Source organism: Rhinopithecus roxellana, chromosome 4, assembly GCF_007565055.1.
Source record: "Rhinopithecus roxellana isolate Shanxi Qingling chromosome 4, ASM756505v1, whole genome shotgun sequence".
NCBI lineage: Eukaryota > Metazoa > Chordata > Mammalia > Primates > Cercopithecidae > Rhinopithecus > Rhinopithecus roxellana.
The window spans coordinates 99829813-99849423 of NC_044552.1; the positions used below are offsets into that span (position 1 = coordinate 99829813).

The following is a 19611-nucleotide window of genomic DNA, read 5'->3' on the forward strand; positions in this document are numbered from 1 at the left end:
GGCTGGGTGTGGAGGCTTATGCCTGTAATCCCAGCACTTTGGTGGTGCGGGGCGGGATGGGGAGGTGGGCGGATCACGAGGTCAGGAGTTTGAGACCAACCTGGCCAACATGGTGAAACCCTGTCTCTACTAAAAATACAAAAATTAACCAGGTGTGGTGGTGCACGCCTGTAGTCCCAGCTACCCAGGAGGCTGAGGCAGACGAATTGCTGGAACCCAGGAGGCAGAGGTTGCAGTGAGCCAAGATGGCACCACTGCACTCTGTCCGGGGCAACAGAGTGAGACTCCATCTCAGAAAAAAAAAAAACAAAGAAAGAAAGAAAAAAAATCTGAGCACCCATACAAACCCATGTTTGATAGCAAGTAAATATGTTTCTGGAATTACCCTAGGCCACCTCCAGTTTCTCAGTTGGGCCTCTAGGTCTTCCTATATCCAAACCCTCACTCGGTTGCATACCTCATTTCTCATCATTTACCTGTCTGTTCTTTTCATATATAAATGTAAAAATATATTATTTTTGGCCTTGGCTGAAGAGTTAAATTCGATTTAATTAAGTTCATTAATTCATTTATAGCAGAAGAGAAAGGCCCTTGGGTTGTAGGTAAGCCAAATTCTTCAAATAGAATGGTCCTTAGGCCAGACGTAGTGGCTCATGCCTGTACTCTTCAGCACACTGGGAGGCTGAGGCAGGAGGATCACTTCAGGTCAGGATTTAGAGACCAGCCTGAGCAAGGTAGTGAGACACTCCCCCATCTCTATAAAGAAGTTTTAAAAATTAGCTGGGCATAGTGGAATGCATCCTACTTCTAGCTACGTGGAAAGCTGAAGCAGGAGGATTGTTTCAGCCCAGGAATTTAAGGTTGCAGTGAGCTATGATCATGCCACTGCACTCTAGCCTGGGTAATAGAGTGAGAAAAAAAAAAGGATAGCCCTATGTACTCTGTGGTGCTAGGAGAAGCTGACTTTTCTCTTGTACAACCTAGAGAGCTCCTCCTAATAAGCCCAGGTCCCGGGCAGGGGCAGACTTTATTGCCACCTGCTATGCCTGATTGTTACTGGGACAATATTGGATTTTTTGTTTTCCTTCTTAAATTTTAAAATAGTCGATATTTTCCTTTCACATATGAAATCTGTACTCTTTTCCCCCCCCGCAAAATTGAATCTCTTACTGCTTTTCTTCTGATTATAAAAGTAATTCATGCTTAAAAAAAAATTCAACAATATGAAAAGGGATAAAGTGGAAAGCGAAAAGTTCACGTAATTCCATTCCCAGAGGCCACAATTATTAGTTTCATATGTTTTTTTCTTTTTTTTTTTTTTTTTTTTTTTTTTTTTTTTTTTTTTTTTGAGGCGGAGTCTCGCTCTGTCGCCCGGGCTGGAGTGCAGTGGCCGGATCTCAGCTCACTGCAAGCTCCGCCTCCCGGGTTTACGCCATTCTCCTGCCTCAGCCTCCCGAGTAGCTGGGACTACAGGGGCCCGCCACCTCGCCCGGCTAGTTTTTTTTGTATTTTTAGTAGAGACGGGGTTTCACCGTGTTCGTCAGGATGGTCTCGATCTCCTGACCTCGTGATCCGCCCGTCTCGGCCTCCCAAAGTGCTGGGATTACAGGCTTGAGCCACCGCGCCCGGCCTCATATGTTTTTTTCATATCAGATGGGTAATATACCAATGTTGTAACAAGGTTTGAGGGTGGTACATCTTACACATGTGTGGGATCACCCAATCATCTTGCTTATGAACTACAAAAATATCTAATATGTATTCTTTCAGATACATATTACATACACACAAATATATATGTGTGTGTATACATATATGTATGTACTCCAAAATACTATGTATAGTACATAATATGTACTCTATATGTTAACAAAAATGGGGTCATATTATCTACTCTTTTCTGTGCCTTCCTTTTTTTTTTTTTCTGAGATAGATTCTTGCTCTGTCACTCAGGCGGGAGTGCAGTAGCATGATCTTGGCTCACTGCAATCTCTGCCTCTTGGGTTCAAATGATTCTTGTGCCTCAGCCTCCCAAGTAGCTGGGACTACAGGTGTGTGCCACCACGCCTGGCTAATTTTTGTATTTTTAGTAGAGACAGGGTTTCACCATATTACCCAGGCTGGTCTCAAACTCCTGACCTCAAGTGATCCACTTGCCTCTGTCTCCCAAAGTGCTGGGATTACAGGCATGAATCACCATGCCTGGCTTTTTTTTTTTTCCCCCTACAGTTTGTCATATACATCTTACATACCGATCCATCTTGTTCTTCATAATTTTCATAATGGTCTCTCAGTATTATTTTGTACCATAACCTCTACCCCCCACTGAAGGGCATGTATGATGTTCTAAGTTTTTCTTAAATACTAAAATACTGCAATAAACATATATGTAGATATATGCCTGTGCATGTTCTGATTATTTCCTTAGGATAAATTCGTGTAAGCAAAATAACTGGGTTCAAGCTTATGCACATTTAAAATATTAAAACATAATGCCCAATAGGACACCAGAAAAATCATATCACCTTCCTCTCTTAGCAAGTTTCTCCTTCAATTACCTTTGTTTTTCATTGTTGCCAACTTGATAGTCCAAAAAAAATTAGTACCTTACATTGTTGTACTAATTTGCATATCTTTGAATATTAGTGAAGATGAGTATCTTTTCAAGTGTTTGTTAGCCATTTGGTTTTCTTCTTCTGCAAATTGTTTGAAATTATATGTCTGTACTACTCAATCTGTTTAATCCTCCCATTCCATATATATGTACATTTGGTTGAGAGTATCAGGGGCAGACGTGTGATAGGAGCCAGGCTAATAAATTCCCTCTTCTAGGAATTTGAATTGGAGAATAGGGCACCTCTAGTCTGCTGTATTTAAGCCAGGAAATCATGCAGTGCTGTCTGGGTCAACCATTTTTTATCATGTACATCATAAAGAAGAGAAAGTAGGTCTGCAGAATGAAAAGAAACAGGGATACCTTGGAAGCAGAAGAGATGAGGGCTTGTGGCCTTGATCACACTCTTTCTCCAGGCCTGTGAGAAAGTTCTGTGTCCTTAGGCTAGTTTGATTGGATTTCTGTTAAGATAAGCAGTGTCACAAGTTCTCTTCATAGGAATATTAGGGTGGAGAGGGAGGAAATGGTTTTGAAAGAATATTCTGATCTTTATTTTCCTCCCTCCTGGTTCCTAAGAAGCCCAAAGAGCCCTAAGAAATCTGTGATCCCAAGCTTTGAGGCAAGCCGAAGCAAAAAATTGCACAATGGACCAAATGTGTCATCACTGTACTAGTCCTTCAACTTGTTCTTCTAGGATTCCCCATCTGATCAGTTGCCACTCAGCTCCCTGTCAGCCTGATCTCAGTACTGCAGCGTTACCATAGTATTGGCTCTGTTTATTGAGCACTCACTATGTAATTGCTAAGTGCTTTGCATACATTAATTATTTGCCCATAGTACATATATTATTGCTCAATTTGACAGAAGAGGAAATGATGGCTTAGGGAGGTTTAGTAAGTTGCCCAAGAGCACTCAGCTAGAAAGTGGAGGAGAAGGTTTCCAGTTTCTGCTGTCTGATTCTGCTATACCTCCTGCTCCAGGCCAGCTTGGTGACTAGAGCCCAGAACTTAGGGGACATTGGCTTCTAGGGCAGAATTGTGGTCTCCAAGATTATGACTCCAGGCCCCCTCTTACTGCCACCTTCAGATCCTTGTCTTTCTTAGAACAGGAGGTACACTAATAACCTAGCAACTAGCACATTTCTGGCCACAGGCAGCACAGCCTCGCTGCCCATTTCCAGTGTGAGGTTTATGCCAGGACCCTTTGCTGAATAAGCAAGCTCTGAAGGTTGTGCAGGCTACACCCTGAAGATGGGCTGGTTTTAACAAAAGTGTACGCACTCTCCTCTCTACACTGGTCTTCCCTTAGACACAGGCTTCCCATCCCCTCTGTGTCTATGTCCTCTATAATAACGATAGCCAACACTTACATAGAGTTGGTCATTCAAAGCCCTCTACATATACTAGCTCATTTAATATCGCTGTTTGGGAGGCCAAGGCAGGATGATTGCTTGAGGTTAGAAGTTCGAATGCCACCTGGGCAATGTAGTGAGACCCTGTTTTTACAAAAAATTAAAAGATTAGCTTGGTATGGTGGCATGTGCCTATAGTTCCAGTTACTTGGGAGACCGAGATGGGAAGATCACCTGAGCCCAGGAGATTGAGGCTGCAGTGAGCTATGATTGTGCCACTGCACTCCAGCCTGGATGATATGGATGATAGAGTGAGACTCTGTTTCTGAATAAATAAGTAAATACATAAATGAATAACCATCCCTATCTCAAAGATAAGGAAATGGAAGCATAGACAGGTTAAGTGACATGCTCAAGGTCACACAGCTAGTAAACAGCAGCCAGGATTCCAACCCAAGTATCAGACACTCCTTTGAGTAGTTGATGAAAGCTAAGACTTGCTCCTTAGAAAAATGCACATATTTGTGATTTTGTATAGTGTCAGGGTTTCATCTCAAGGAATCCCCTATTGTAGGTCAAGCACTTTGCATAGGAGGGCTCAGAAAACTTAGATGTCCTCAGGGGCCAGGCAGGAATGTTAATGAGTGAATGGGCTAGATGTGAAGAAAGACAGGGGGCCTGCAGAGTTTTTTCTACCCAAAAGCACTCTGATGAGAACAACCATCCAAAGCAAATCCCCCGTACTGGACCAAGAAAACGTGTAAGCTGACCTCAATCAAGTATTATACAATCAGTTGGCGCTTCTGTTAGAACACAGCACAGGCCCTTATTTGCTATAGACTCCCAGCAGGTCTGTCTGGTGATCCTAATATTCTGGTGTGTTGAACTGCTCTCCCAGCTCAGGGTGGACCTGCAGTTTATTCCAGGCAGAATCTCCCCATACAAAGTCTAGAGCTGATTCCCACGTGACTTTCACCAAACCTCTGGGTATCCAGGGCCCCAGCTACTCTTCCTTGGGCTTCTGATGGGCTAAGGATGTTCTGAAGGTGCAGTTGTTCAGGTTGCTTGAGGCAAATGGTGTTACTCCTGCAGACAGTCATGAATGCAGAGAAGGGATAGCTGGCTCTCAGAGACTCTGGATTTAGGCAATGGCAGTTCCCCGCTCCCAGGTGGCTCCTGGACTCTGGAAGATGGCCCACTGTAGCTGAGATGTGCCTGGTTTCTGTCTTCCTGGCCTCTTCAGCTCAGCCCTCTCTTTTTTGATCCCCTAATCTCCCTCCTGTCTTTGTTCTTCCCTACACCCACTCTCGGGAAGTTAGAAATATTTTTCTAGTCCTGGGAAAGCTGCCCTCTCTCAATACTGCTGCTATTTTTTCTGAGTGGCACTTGCTCCATTTTGTTATTACTGCCTCAAAGCACTTGGCATAATTTGCTTAATAGGTTTAGGCTTTTTGGAAACACAAAAGCTAGAAACCATTTCTGCTTTCCACTTGGTAATGCTCCTCTTCTGAAGCAATGAATCACATGTTTGAATGTGATTCTAGGATTACCTGCTTGAATGGAACAGAGTGGAGGAGAAAAAGAAGGGTGGAAATATGGGACAAAAAACTTACCATTAATTATTAAAAATATTATTCTATCACATATCCATCTTAAGACCTTTCACACTTTTTTTCTTTTCTTTTAAATTATAAAATAGCTTTCTTTGACAAATTTTAACTATATAATGATGGGGTACACAGTGATGTTATGATATATGTATATAATGTGGAATGACTGAATTAAACTAATTAATATCTCTATCATCTTAAATACTTATTTATTTCTCCTAACTGAACCTTTGTACCCAAGACCCCTTGACATTCTTTTTTTCTTTTTTTGGAGACGGAGTTTCGCTCTTGTTGCCCAGGCTGGAGTGCAATGGCAGCATCTCAGCTCACTGCAACCTCTGCTTCCCGGGTTCAAGCAATTCTCCTGCCTCAGCCTCCCGAGTAGCTGGGATTACAGGCATGCGCCACCACGCCCGGCTAATTTTGTATTTTCAGTAGAGACGGGGTTTCTCCATGTTGGTCACGCTGGTCTCAAACTCCCGACCTCAGGTGATCTGCCTGCCTCGGCCTCCCAAAATGCTGGGATTACAGGCGTGAGCCACTGCACCCGGCCTTTTTCTTTTCTTTTCTTTTTTGAGATGGATGTCGCCCAGGCTGGAGTGCAATGGTGCGATCTCGGCTCACTGCCACCTCCACCTCCTGGGTTCAAGCAATTCTCCTGCCTCAGCCTCCTGAGTAGCTGGGATTACAGGTACCTGCCACCACGGCTGGCTAATTTTTGTATTTTTAGTGAAGACGGGGTTTCACCATCTTGGCCAAGCTGGTCTCGAAATCCTGACCTCAAATGATCCACCCACCTCGGTCTCCCAAAGTGCTGGGAATACAGGCATGAGCCATCGCGCCCGGCCACATTCTTTTTATTTATTTATTTATTTATTTATTTTTTATTTTTTTTTTTTGAGAAGGAGTTTCGCTCTGTCGCCCAGGTTGGAGTGCAGTGGCCAGATCTCAGCTCACTGCAAGCTCCGCCTCCCAGGTTCACGCCATTCTCCTGCCTCAGCCTCCTGAGTAGCTGGGACTACAGGCGCCCGCCACCTCGCCCGGCTACTTTTTTGTATTTTTTTTTAGTAGAGACAGGGTTTCACCGTGTTAGCCAGGATGGTCTTGATCTCCTGACCTCGTGATCCACCCGTCTCGGCCTCCCAAAGTGCTGAGATTACAGGCTTGAGCCACCGTGCCTGGCCTCTTATTTATTTATTTATTTATTTGAGACAGAGTCTTGCCCTGTCACTTATGATGGAGTGCAGTGATGTGATCACAGCTCACTCAGCCTCAACATCCCGGGCTCCAGTGATCCTCCCACCTCATCCTCCCAAGTAGCTGGGACCACAGGTGTGTGCTACCATGCCGAGCTAAGTTTTGTACTTTTGGTAGAAACAGGATTTCGCCATGTTGCCCAGGCTGGTCTTAAATTCCTGGGCTCAAGCTATCCTCCTGCCTTGGCCTCCCAAAGCACTAGCATTATAGGGGTGAACCACCATACCTGGTCCCCTTTATGTTCTTGACAACCCCAAAAAACTTGTTTATGTGGGCTATATCGTATTGATGTTTATTGTTTTAGAAATGAAGATGGATAAATATTTCAAGTGTTTACTAATTCATTTAAAAATAAACCCATGACATGTTAACAAAAATGACTTAAAAAAAAAAACTATTTTCCAAAACAAATGAACACACAAAAAAGATTTACTGAGAAGAATGGCATCATGTATGTTTCTGCAAGTCTTTTTTAATGTCCAGCATAAGAGAAGACAGTTGGATTCACATATGTGGTTCTGTACTCAATGTGTTGTGATATATCACATGTCACGTAGCTTCTGGAAAACTCCCCCGTACCCTGGTGAGCAAACGAGTGAAAGACACAAATGACATCTCAGTATTTGGTGAAAATACCTTTACCTAGAGGACCGCCTGAAAGGACCACACTTTGATAACTGTTCTTTCAAATCATGATGTATATGTAGTCTAGAGTGCTAGTCCTGGCAGGAAACATACATAGTCATCATCTTAAGGAGACAATACATAGTCAAGGACATTGATTTCGGAAGCAGACACTTCCAGGTTTGAAGCTCAGCTCCTCAACTTCCTACAGAGTGGCCTTGGGAAGGTTACTGAACTTTCCTAAATTCCAGATCTCCTACCTAGAAATAGCGAATAGTACTTACCTTACTGAGTTTTTGAAAGATAACGTAGTATTTTCCAAACTTCCTTAGTCATAACATTTGCCAAGTCCGTGTAAGACCTATACTATTATCCTTTTGGTGTTTTTCTGTTGCCCACTTTTTAAACTTCAATAAATGTTTTAAAAGGAAATTTTACGTCACTGTTATAAATGCAACACTACTTGCCCTAAATTGAAGGTGCAATGAAAATGAAAGACCCTGTTGCCTGAGAAAGTGTTAAGCCTAAGGCCTACTCTTCTTTTATAACGAAAGGAAGTTGACGTTAGAAAGTCATTCAAGACCTGCACCAACGGGAGACTCTCTGCCAGGTGTAATTAGGAGTCAGAGGCTTGAAGAGGGAACAGCTTTCTCAATATGTGATGCAATTTGATTTCTGCCTAGCCCATGTACCACTAAGCCATCAACTACCTGAAGCCATTTCCTGTATCACCTCACACTTAGGAGACAGTGAGATCACGCAAGTAAGCACTTAGCTCAATGCCTGGCACACTGTAAGGACTCTGCCATGCAGCTTTTGTTATGTTTTCTAATTCTTTCTTTTCTTTTCCCACAGAGGTTAAATGAGTCACCTAAGCCTGCAGCTATTAGGTGAACTATGACTATAATGTGTGTCTTATATCCCCTTGTGGGTAAGGGCATAGACTCTAGAACTGGGCTTTGCCACTTTAGTGCTGTGTGACCTTGGGCAAGGGACTCAACCTCTCTAAGTCTCAGTTTTCTCATCAGTAAAACAGTGATACAATAGCAGCTAATTTATAAGACTAAATAAGTTAACACACATAAAGCACTCAGAACAGTACCTGGCACACAGTCAACACTCTGTATATATTAGCTAATAGTGTTCTTTTTCACCATGCTAGCTTAGATGGTGGTAGTCATTAACAGGTAGCTACACTACTACAGAGAAGTTTTTCTCGAACTATCTGAAGGAACAGCTTTTTTCCCCAATCCATGTTGATCAATAATTTTGTAAATAGAACAAAATTAATTACTAGAAAAAAATAAAAAAGAAAATATAAAATATAAGCCCTTTTTTATTTGATTTAATAGACATATATTTTAATAAATATAATCAGAGGCAGGCTGGGTACAGTGGCTCATGTCTATAATCCCAGCACTCTGGGAGGCCGAGGTAGGCAGATTGCTTGAGTTCAGCAGTTCAAGACCAGCCTGGCTGGCCCACATGACAAAACCCTGTCTCTCTCTAAAAAAAAAGAATCAGAGGAAAAACAGGAAAAGATAAATTACAAAAAATATACATATTGTTAATTGAAAGCCTAGGTATACATGATTAATAGAGTCTTGCTTCACTACTTTGTTGCTACTCCCCATTTGTGATGAAACAAAAAGTCATGAAGGAAATAGCAATTCTCTATGTTAAATGCTGATATGTACACTTGAAACAAACACCTTGTATACTACCATTTAAATGTTTTCGTGGCAAAAACCACATTTACTTTTGCACCAACCTAATAAGATCCTAAAGGCATGTTCCACACTGTTGACTTGGGTGGCAAAGAAACTCTGAAGGAAGTAGATGGATTAATTTAAATTTTACAGAGCATCACAATGGAAATAAGTAGAAGTGGTTAACTAGGCTGACTGCAACCTTTGCCTCCTGGGTTCAAGCGATTCTCCTGTCTCAGCCTCCTGAGTAGCTGGGATTACAGGCACACGCCACAATGTCTGGCTAATTTTTGTATTTTTAGCAGAGATGGGTTTTCGCCATGTTCGCCAGGCTAGTCTCGAACCCCTAACTTCGGATGATCCACCCATCTCAGCCTCCCAAAGTGCTGGGATTACAGGCATGAGCCACTATGCCCGGCCTAAACAATGTTTTTAAAGAGAGTCTCACTAAGTTCCAGAGGGCACAAAACATGTCTCCTACAACTGCCTCATTGTGCGTTTTTTTTGGTGGTTGTTGCAGAATCTCGCTCTGTCGTCCAGGCTAGAGTGCAATGGCACGATCTTGGCTCACTGCAGCCTCTGCCTCCCAGGTTCAAGTGATTCTCCTGCCTCAGCCTCCTGAGTAGCTGGGATTATAGGCACCTGCCACCACACCCGGCTAATTTTTGTATTTTCAGTAGAGATGGGGTTTCACCATCTTGGCCAGGCTGGTCTTGAACTCCTGACCTCAAGTGATCTGCCCACCTTGAGCCTCCCAAAGTGCTGGGATTACAGGCATGAGCCACCACATACACCCTCACTGTTTTGTTTCTCCATGGAACCTGACACTTGAGTACCAAGCTTTAAAAGATGATTGATGAACTTATTGCACTAGAACACGTTTCTGTTCTAAGTGATTGAGTTCTCCAAGAGTATTGGGAAATGACATGGCCCACGTGACTTATTTGCCTTTCCTAAGTAATGTCTTTCATCTTTTCTCTAAAACAGCTAGCACTTATCTACAGATCACTAAAAATCATTCCCATATTATGTTAGCCACACCTTTTACTTCACCTAAATAGATAGAAGTTCAGGTTCCTTTCATTCCTCTTGGTTCCTCGCCACTCAAAATGTGGACCACAGACCAGGGGAAGCAATGGCATCACCTGGTAGGACACCATTGGCATCACCTGGTAGAATCCAAATCTGCATGATAACAAGATCCCCCAGGTGACTCACATGCATCTTAAATTTGAGAAGCTCTGCTCTAGTTCACTTAACTTCTTGGCAGATGTGTTAATGACACTATGCCATGGTCCTCAGGTGTGTGGCAAACTCTCTGTGAGGCCACAGAGATACTAAGATAACTAAGATATGACCCCTGTGATAGAAAGTAATAGTCTCAACTCTGCTCCATTTTAGACTGTGTGACCTTAGGCATGAGCCACAAATTCAATAGTAAAATGGGATTAACACTATGACCATGTAGGATTTTTATTAGGATAAACTGAGAACACACCTCGGCCACGGTGGGATCCTCTGTAAACAACAACTTTTATTAGGTTGGTGCAAAAGTAATTGTAGGTTTTGCCATATTACCCCCACATATTGCCAACTTAGGCTGTAACTCAACTATCTAAGCAGGATTAAAGTGACACATACCCTAAAACCCAACTGCACTGATTGGGAACTCTAGATGTTATCTGAGTTCCCTCTTTTGCACCCTCTCTAGTGATATTTGTGTACATTTCTCCTCCACTAGACTATAAGCGTAAGGGCGGTGTCTTCTTCACCTTGCTAGCCTCCATGTTGTCAAACAGTGTCTTAGACATAGCAGACTCTCAGTACATGGTTGTTTAAACAAGAAAGACTACTCTAGGTGTTCAAAATAGTTTTTATGTGCACTCCATTCTCATCTTTCACGTCACTTTTCATATTCCAAAATAAACTGCCAATACACAGGTTTGATGAACCCAATCACTATTATCTTCTATTGTAACCTAAAAGGCACAGTAGGTTTTAGAGGTTGAAAATTAGGCCATAATCCTGACATTCACTACTCCTGTACTGTGTGCTTATCAGAGAACATTCAATTGGGCTGGCTGATTCTCTTCTCAATGAATTCTCATAACCTTTCTTTCAGAAGGGTTGTGAATTTTTAAATTGACAATTGTGCATGACCAAAACAATAAAAGATGAGCCTCCAATTAGAATTGAAATGTCAGCTGGAGAAAGGTTGGGAATATTAGTTTGACAGTTTTGAGTCTGAACTCCCACTCTTCTTTGGGAAGACATGTAAGAAGCCTTTGAAACACAATAGAAGATAATAAGGAACATCCTAGAAAGGCAGTCAGAGGTGAGAATTAAACTCATCACACAGGAGTAAGACAAAATTGAATAAAGGTCATTGGCAGCATTCTGCTTGGGTGTGTATGTGGTGGGGGCAGTTGGCTCAGAAACTGGACTTCAGCAGCCATAATTGGCCTGTGGGCAATCTAATAGACAAAAAGGATTGGGGAGATTTTGGCGTTTTCCTTAGCATGATAATAATAGACATGGCTAACTAAGGATTTACTATGCGCTAGAGAGTATTGTGTGATGTACTGGCTTTTAGTTTCCAGATTGATGGTAACTGGGATGACTTTTTTTCTCCAGAAAAAAAATTATATTTTATTTTTCCAAATTATGATGATAAATGGGACTTTTGAAAAAGAATTTTCAGACAAGCTTGTAAGACAGAAAGTAAGCTTTGAAGGTAGGAATGTCTTATTCCCATGGACCCACTCCATGACCCCACTACTCAGAAAGAGGCAAACCTTACCAGGAGTGTGAACTATCTCCTTTAAGTACAAGATGGGGACAATTCCTTGTACTCATCTGGCCACAATATATAACAAACTGTGGGACACAAGTTTCAGATAAAATCTAGCAATTTTTTGAGTACTCTATAAAGTCCTAAGTTTAACACAAGCCCTGAGGACTGTAAGGGACCAATAATCAGTCCCAAGGTGATGCTTGTTATCAGTGGGTGGGGTTAGGAAAGCTGCTCCTGGGGTAAGAGTTGAGCCTCTTTTTTCATTTCCTTCACACCATGCACCTGGCTAACCATTATAACAATGGGCTTGCAGAGGAAGCCCAAAGTATTGGGGAAGTGCAGGCATCATCTCATTCTCTCAGAAAGTCTCATCAGAGAAGGTTCGTGGTAGCATCATGGAACCACAGGACAAAAGGCACAAGAGGGAACGAGAGCCTGACACAGAGAGTGACACCAATTCTGAGTCAGGCTTGGACTTAAGCAAGACAACGGAACAGACAGCTGCAGTAGAAGGTGTGAAGGAATTCTAAAACTAAATGATGAGGCGGGGCTAGAGACAACCTTCAGGGGCTTGAGGTCCCCCACCAATGAGGAGCTAGTGTGTGAAGCTTTTCATTATTCATCAAATGTTTACTGTTTAGTTTATAGCTGGCACTCTGCAGTGAATAGAACATGCATGGTCCAAAGTATTTCATGTATTTAACTTTCCAAACAACTGAAACTTTATCTGAATCTTAAATACCTTCTATGGGATGTTTTGTTTTCCTTTCCTTTTCTTTTCTTTCTTTCTTTTTTTTTTTTTTGAGATGGAGTTTCACTCTTGTTGCCCAGGCTGGAGTGCAATGGCACGATCTCGGCTCACCGCAACCTCCACCTCCTGGGTTCAAGTGATTCTCCTGCCTCAGCCTCCTGAATAGCTGGGATTACAGGCCTATGCCACCACGCCTGGCTAATTTTGTATTTTTAGTAGGAACAGGGTTTCTCCATGTTGGTCAGGCTGGTCTCGAACTCCTGACCTCAGGTGATCTGCCAGCCTCGGCCTCCCAAAGTGCTGGGATTACAGGCGTGAGCCACCACACCCAGCCAGGGTATTTTCTAATATCATGTTTGTTACACATTTTTAGAACTGCATACTAAATATAGTTTGTGCTTTTCTTTTTTTTTTTTTTTTTTTTTTTTTTTTTTTTTTTTTTTGAGAAGGAGTCTCGCTCTGTCACCCAGGCTGGAGTGCAGTGGCCAGATCTCAGCTCACTGCAAACTCCGCCTCCCGGGTTTACGCCATTCTCCTGCCTCAGCCTCCCGAGTAGCTGGGACTACAGGCGCCCGCCACCTCGCCCGGCTAGTTTTTTGTATTTTTTTAGTAGAGACGGGGTTTCACCGTGTTAGCCAGGATGGTCTCGATCTCCTGACCTCGTGATCCGCCCGCCTCGGCCTCCCAAAGTGCTGGGATTACAGGCTTGAGCCACCGTGCCCGGCCTAGTTTGTGCTTTTCTTGATGACTCATGGTCACTGTCTTGTGCTCCTTACTTTGGGTTGCCAGATAAAATACAGGGCACCCAGTAAAAACTGGATTGCTGAATACATGTAATATTTGTGACTTTTAAAAAAATAGAGATAGGGTCTCACTATATTGCCTAGGCTGGTCTCAAACTCCTGGCGCAAGCAATCCTCTCCCCTCAGTCTCCCAAAGCGTTGGGGTCACAGGCATGGGCCACTGCATCCAGCATGTGACATATTTACACTAACAAATTATTCCTTGTTAATCTGAAATTCAAACTGAATTTGAATTTGGGCATCTTATATTTTTATTTGTTAAATCTGCAACCCTACCACTGTTATATATGATGTTATAATAATACAAGGGAGACTCAGCTGCAGTTGAGCTGTGGTAGGGCTAGTTGTCCTGACAGGTAGGTGTCTCAACGTTGTTGTGCTTTTTGAATTCTGTAGTTATTTCTGACAGTCTCTTTTATTGCTACCCAATGATGGTATTGCTTGTTGTAGCCAGTGTATAGCATCTTTAATTCTCTTTTCTCTCTCCTAGTATATTCTTCCAGTTGGTTTGGCCTGGAAAATAAGATCCCCAAGCACATTTGAATTTTCTGTAAAGTTAAGAGTAAATAGTTTTTGAAGAAGGGTGCAGGTACTTGAGGGTATATACTTAAGAAAAGTATGCAAATTTTAAAATAAGGACTTCATAATATTTTAATGTGACTGCCAGAGATTATCCTGTAATTTCTTTTCAACATTCCTCAGGCTAAGTGAATCATGGTTTATTTCCTGGAGTGCATAGGGCATTGTATAAGGAGAACTCAGTCACTGATGAAGAGATGAAAGCTGTATTAGCTTGGTGCAAAAGTAATTAAAAGTAATGGCAAAAATTTTACAAAAAAAAAAATTACTTTTGCGCCAACTTAATCAATAAAAGAATTTGCAATTGTGTTTTTTACGCTTGAACGGGATTCTGAATGTTCTTGACAATCTTTAGGAAGAGTCAGATACTGGTCTGGCTTGAGTAGTTAACAGGTAATCTTGCCTTGAGGCTGGATTGCACTACGTGACCTCTTGAAATCACTAGCAGATATATGGTTCTGCTTACTCTGTGATCTACCCAATCGACTCAAAATAATGACCACATCCAAAATTATGAAAACTGAAAAATTAGCATAATATCTACAACGGAAGGTACTATGTATTCCAAATATGGTGCTTAGAAGAGGTTTGGGCCAGCTTGCAAAATCTTATGCAGAAGGAATTACAATGTCTATTCTTCCCTAACTGCATTCATTTACACAACGATTAAACAATTTTTCTGCCCTAGACAATCCTTGTTCTGAATATAGATTTGAAGTGGCTCCTGAATTAGAACTGCCGTTCCTAATGCTGAGCCTATGATTATTCAAACTCAGCATGAAAAGTCAGCAAACACCTCCCCACACCTTATATATTTGCATTTATCTTTATTTGACATCAGAAAAAAAATTGTTTGAAAATGATTTAACATAAGCAGATGATCTTCAGGCTCAGGATGATGAGGTCTTATGTTACCCAGCTATGTCTACTTTTATTGGCTTTAGTCAAAGAATGACTCAACAGAATCAGATCCTGGAGAATATTTTGGGAGGTGTTAGGAAGGTCTAATACCAAGCAAGACCAGTATCTTGGTAAAATAGTTTAATTTCTTCAGAGGCTTCTGAGATTGTACAAATCAGAAAATACTTGCTAGGTCATGGTAAAACTATTCTAAATATGTTAAACCTTTAAAACTTGTTACAGGCTTTTTAATTACAACAAGAGCAATTCTGGTCTCTGTAGGTCAATGGAGCCATTAGTTGTACTGTATATTTAGACTCATGTGACCTGAGTCAACTTATTAATGTGTTAAATATAGTTTTATTTTTCCTATTCTTTCCTTTTTTCTTTTTCTTTTTTTCAACATTTTTTTTTTGTAGCTATGGGGGCCTTGCTGTGTTGCCCAGGCTGGTCTCAAACTCCTGACCTCCTCCCTGCTTCAGCCTCCCAAAGTGTTGGGACTACAAGCATGAGCCACTGCCCTCGGCTCTTTTTCCTCTTTGTTACTACCTTACCCCGACCTCCCATCTTAAGGTCTGCTTTTTCCTCTTGATCAACAATATAAATTCATTTCTCAAATATATTGTGGTGGCTCACACTTATAATCCCAGCACTTTGGGAAACGGAGGCAGGAGGATGGCTTCAGGCCTGGAGTTCAAGACCAACGTGGGCAATGTACTGAGACCCTATCTCTACCAAAAAAATCTAAAAATTAGCTGGGTATGGTAGTGCAAGGTTGTAGTCCTAGCTACTTGGGAGGCTGAGGCAGGAGGATCACTTGAGTCCAGGAGGTCGAGGCAGCAGTGAGCCTTGATTGTGTCACTGCACTCCATCCTGGGTGACAGAGCAAGTCCCTGTCTCTAAAAAATAAAAGTAAAATATACTATGTCATGACTTACGGCTTTTGAGTATTATTTTTATTTTCAAGTTTAGCCTAATAAATACTTTTGTACATTTTGTTTTGTTTTTTCCAACAGCTTCCTTCTATTCTAAAAGGGTTGCTATAGTATTTTAGCAGATCTATAAAGGAACAAGGATAATGTGGGCCACTGAGGATAGTGTGATTAAAAAATGTTTAAGAAATATTCAATGGACATTTACTGAAGCATGCAAGGTATTATACTATTGGTAAGGAGCTAACACAATGGTAGGAGAGGCAGATTCATGAACAGAATTTTATTGCAATGTGGTGAGGATAATGATGAAAACATGCAGATAGGTGTCTCTTTCTCTGTGAGGCTATAAAACTAACTTGGCTTTGAAACACTGGGGAAGGCTTCCTGGAGGAGTTAATGCCTGGCTTGAGTCTTAAAATATAAGTAGGCAAAAAGTGTGGAGCAGAGAGCCTGAGCAAAGACATAGGGGAAAAGGGAAGGGTCTCCCTTGTCTTTTTAGTTTCTGAAGTAGCTTCCTGAGTCATTGGTAGAAGGGGAGGCACCCAAGCCCTGTCACTGCTTAATCTTGACAGCCTTTTGCAAATATGCTGTGCAGTGGTGACCGCACAGGCAGCTATTATGACTAAACTATCAAGTTTACCAGATATCCTCCACCACCTTTAAGTACAACAACACTTTGCTGGCTGGGTGCAGTGGCTCAGCCTGTAATGCTAGCACTTACCGAGGCCAAGGTGGGAGGATCGCTTGAGGCCAGGAGTTTGAGACCATCCTCAGCAACTTAGACCTCTGCCTCTACAATTAAACAAAACAACACTTTCTTCATTTTCTGGGCATTCTGGTATATTTCAAATGATAGCCTGATAACCACAATCCTCTCTGTATTAGTTTCTTACAGCTGCCATAACAAAGTACCACAAACTGGATGGCTTAAACTATAGAAATTTATTGTTTCACAGTCTAGAGAACAACTCTGAGAAGGTGTTTTCAGGGTTGGTTCCTTTTGAGGACTGTGAGGGAGAACAACTTCTCTCCTAGCTTCTGGTGTTCTGCTGGCAATCTTTGGCATTCTTTGGCTTGTAGAAGCATTACCCTAATCTCTATTTTCATGTTCATGTTCATGTGGGTCAAAATTCCCTTGGGCCCATGCCTGGGTCCAAATTCCCACCCCCACCCACTCTCCCCTTCACCCTGTCCTTTTTCTTTTTCTTTTTTTTGAGACAGGGTCTGGCTATGTCACCCAGGCCGGAGTGTGGTGGTGTGATTACAGCTCACTGCAGCCTTGACCTTCTGGGCTCATGCAATCCTCTCACCTCAGCTGCCCTGAGTAGCTGGGACCACAGGTGTCCACCATCATGCCTGGTTAATTTTTTTTATTTTTGTAGAGATTAGGTTTCTTATTATTGCCCAGGCTAGCCTCAAACTCCTGGCTTCAAGTGATCCTCCCACCTTGGCCTCCCAAAGTGCTGGGATTACAGGTGGGAGCCACCACACCCGACCCAAATTTCCCTTTTTTCTAAGAATACCAGTCATATTGGATTAGGCGACCATCCTACTACATTTAGCTAATTACATTTGAAATAATCCTATTTCTAAGTAAAGTCATATTCTAAGGTACTGGAGGTTAGTACTTCATATGAATTTTGAGGGAACACAATTCCCTCAAACATAAGGAATTTAACTCACAGCATCACATTTCCAATGTAGGTTTTATAACTTAAGGGCAAATCTTAATTTCAGAAAATATTACCAAGAATGTAAATGCTTTATCTGCTTTCCATGGGTTAACCAATCTTTTTCTACCTATTTACATAAAATATATATGTTCTGTTAATTTCACAGTATTATGAATTTCATAGTGTTTAGAATTTAGTAGAAATTTACCTAGTAGGTATCTTAGTTAAGCTGCTATTTCATTAAATGCTTACCTTTTTCAAAAGATTTTCCAAATGTAGGAAATGTAGGATATTTCCAAATATCCTAAATTAAAACTAGACGGGCTTACTTGTTGACACAGTGTGATCAGGACTGGTGATCTCTGAAGCACTGGACAATTCTATAAAACAAGAATATATTGAACTCCTTCCAAATATGGTTTAAAAATAATAGACAAAATGGCTATACAACATCTGTTACTGAATAAACGAGAATATATGAGCATTGGAAATCAGTGTCATTTGACAGTTGGCATTCACAAAATTGTTCCGTATTGCACTGGTGATAGTTTCTACATATATCACTTTTTTTTTTTTTTTTTTTTGAGAGGAAGTCTAGCTCTGCCACCCAGGCTTGATCTTGGCTCACTGCAACCGCCACCTCCCGGGTTCAAGCGATTCTTCTGCCTCAGTCTCCTGAGTAGCTGGGACTACAGGCGCGTGCTACCACGCCCGGCTAATTTTTTGTATTTTTAGTAGAGACAGGGTTTCACCATGTTGACCAGGCTGGCCTCGAACTCCTGACCTCGTGATCTGCCTGCCTCGGCCTCTCAGTGCTGGGATTACAGGCGTGAGCCACCGCGCCCGGCATCCCTTTCTTTTCTTTTCATTTTTTTGAGACAGAGTCTCGCTCTGTCACCCAGGCTGGAGTGCAGTGGCACCATGTCGGCTCACTGCAACCTCCACCTCCTGGGTTCAAGCGATTCTCCTGTCTCAGCCTCCCAAGTAGCTGGGATTACAGGCGCGTGCCACCGCGCTCGGCTAATTTTTGTATTTTTAGTAGAGACGGGGTTTCACCATGTTGACGAGGCTGGTCTCGAACTCTTGACCTCAGGCAGATCCACCTGCCTTGGCCTCCCAAAGTGCTGGGATAACAGGCGTGAGCCACCATGCCCCGCTACATGATCACTTTCTAAATTAGTGCTGTATTTGTTTCTTATTTTAGGTATCTGATTAAAAGTACAACTTTTAGAAACTTTTTTTCCCTCCGCTTACAAAATGGATCCATCCAATATCTGTTACCTAAACGTTTCACTGTCTTTTTATTAGTTTTGTACCAGAATTCACAATATATGCACCAGTATTCAATAGAAATAATGCAATGTCTGATACCACTTGCTTTTTACCCAAAGCAAAACAATTTGATTGTGTAAGTCATTCAAATCCTATTCATTTTCAGAAGCAAAGCTGGCTTTACGGAATTTAACTATTGGATGAAGCAGCTACCTGGGAAGGGCAAAGCATCGAGTTCAATCAAGGATCCTGTAACCTGATACTATTACTGTTGTTCTGTCTGCCAGTCCTAAATAGGTTTCATAATCTCATTATCTCCTATCCTCTCCATGTTAAAGGTCTTGTTTTGGGTACTGTCGATACCGAAATTAATCTAACTTTGACTAGAGATTGGCTTATTGTATTTCCCAGATCTTAAATCACTGTGGGAGCAACTATATAGAGAATCTTAAAAGATTTCTACGTCGCTTAGCTTGCTTTTTCCACCGGTTCTCTTTCCCGTCTCCCACACCGTCTCAGAACCTTTTCTTTTTTCTCTTTTGCTTAGTTCCTTTTACACTCAAGCTGTGTAGGGGGATTTAAATTCCAACCCGGAACTCGGAATCGCGCGCCTTGCATCACGGAAGTCGTAGTTTCTATGACTCCTCCCTTCCCGTCTTTCAAGCCGATTCCTCCCCGCAGCTAAAAACTACAACTCCCAAAATGCATCCCCGGTTTGGCCCGCCCCCGTGCGCACGCG

The 19611-nt window shown here is 42.0% G+C and overlaps 1 long non-coding RNA gene and 1 other non-coding gene across 3 annotated transcripts; both read right to left on the reverse strand.

Annotated features, from left to right (window-relative positions):
• Window positions 1-1647: 1647 nt before the first annotated feature.
• LOC115897208 lies at window positions 1648-1751 on the reverse strand. Its single transcript, XR_004057136.1, has one exon. It is a non-coding gene; the product is annotated as a small nucleolar RNA U13 (small nucleolar RNA).
• Window positions 1752-7281: 5530 nt separating this feature from the next.
• LOC115896818 lies at window positions 7282-19487 on the reverse strand. 2 transcript variants are annotated; one of them, XR_004056702.1, is made up of 4 exons: window positions 19336-19487; window positions 17853-17980; window positions 16649-16719; window positions 7282-7412 (listed from the first exon to the last, which is right to left on the reverse strand). It is a non-coding gene; the product is annotated as an uncharacterized LOC115896818 (long non-coding RNA). The 2 variants fall into 2 exon arrangements; XR_004056701.1 differs by lacking the exon at window positions 19336-19487 and adding an exon at window positions 19086-19329.
• Between the last annotated feature and the right edge of the window lie 124 nt (window positions 19488-19611).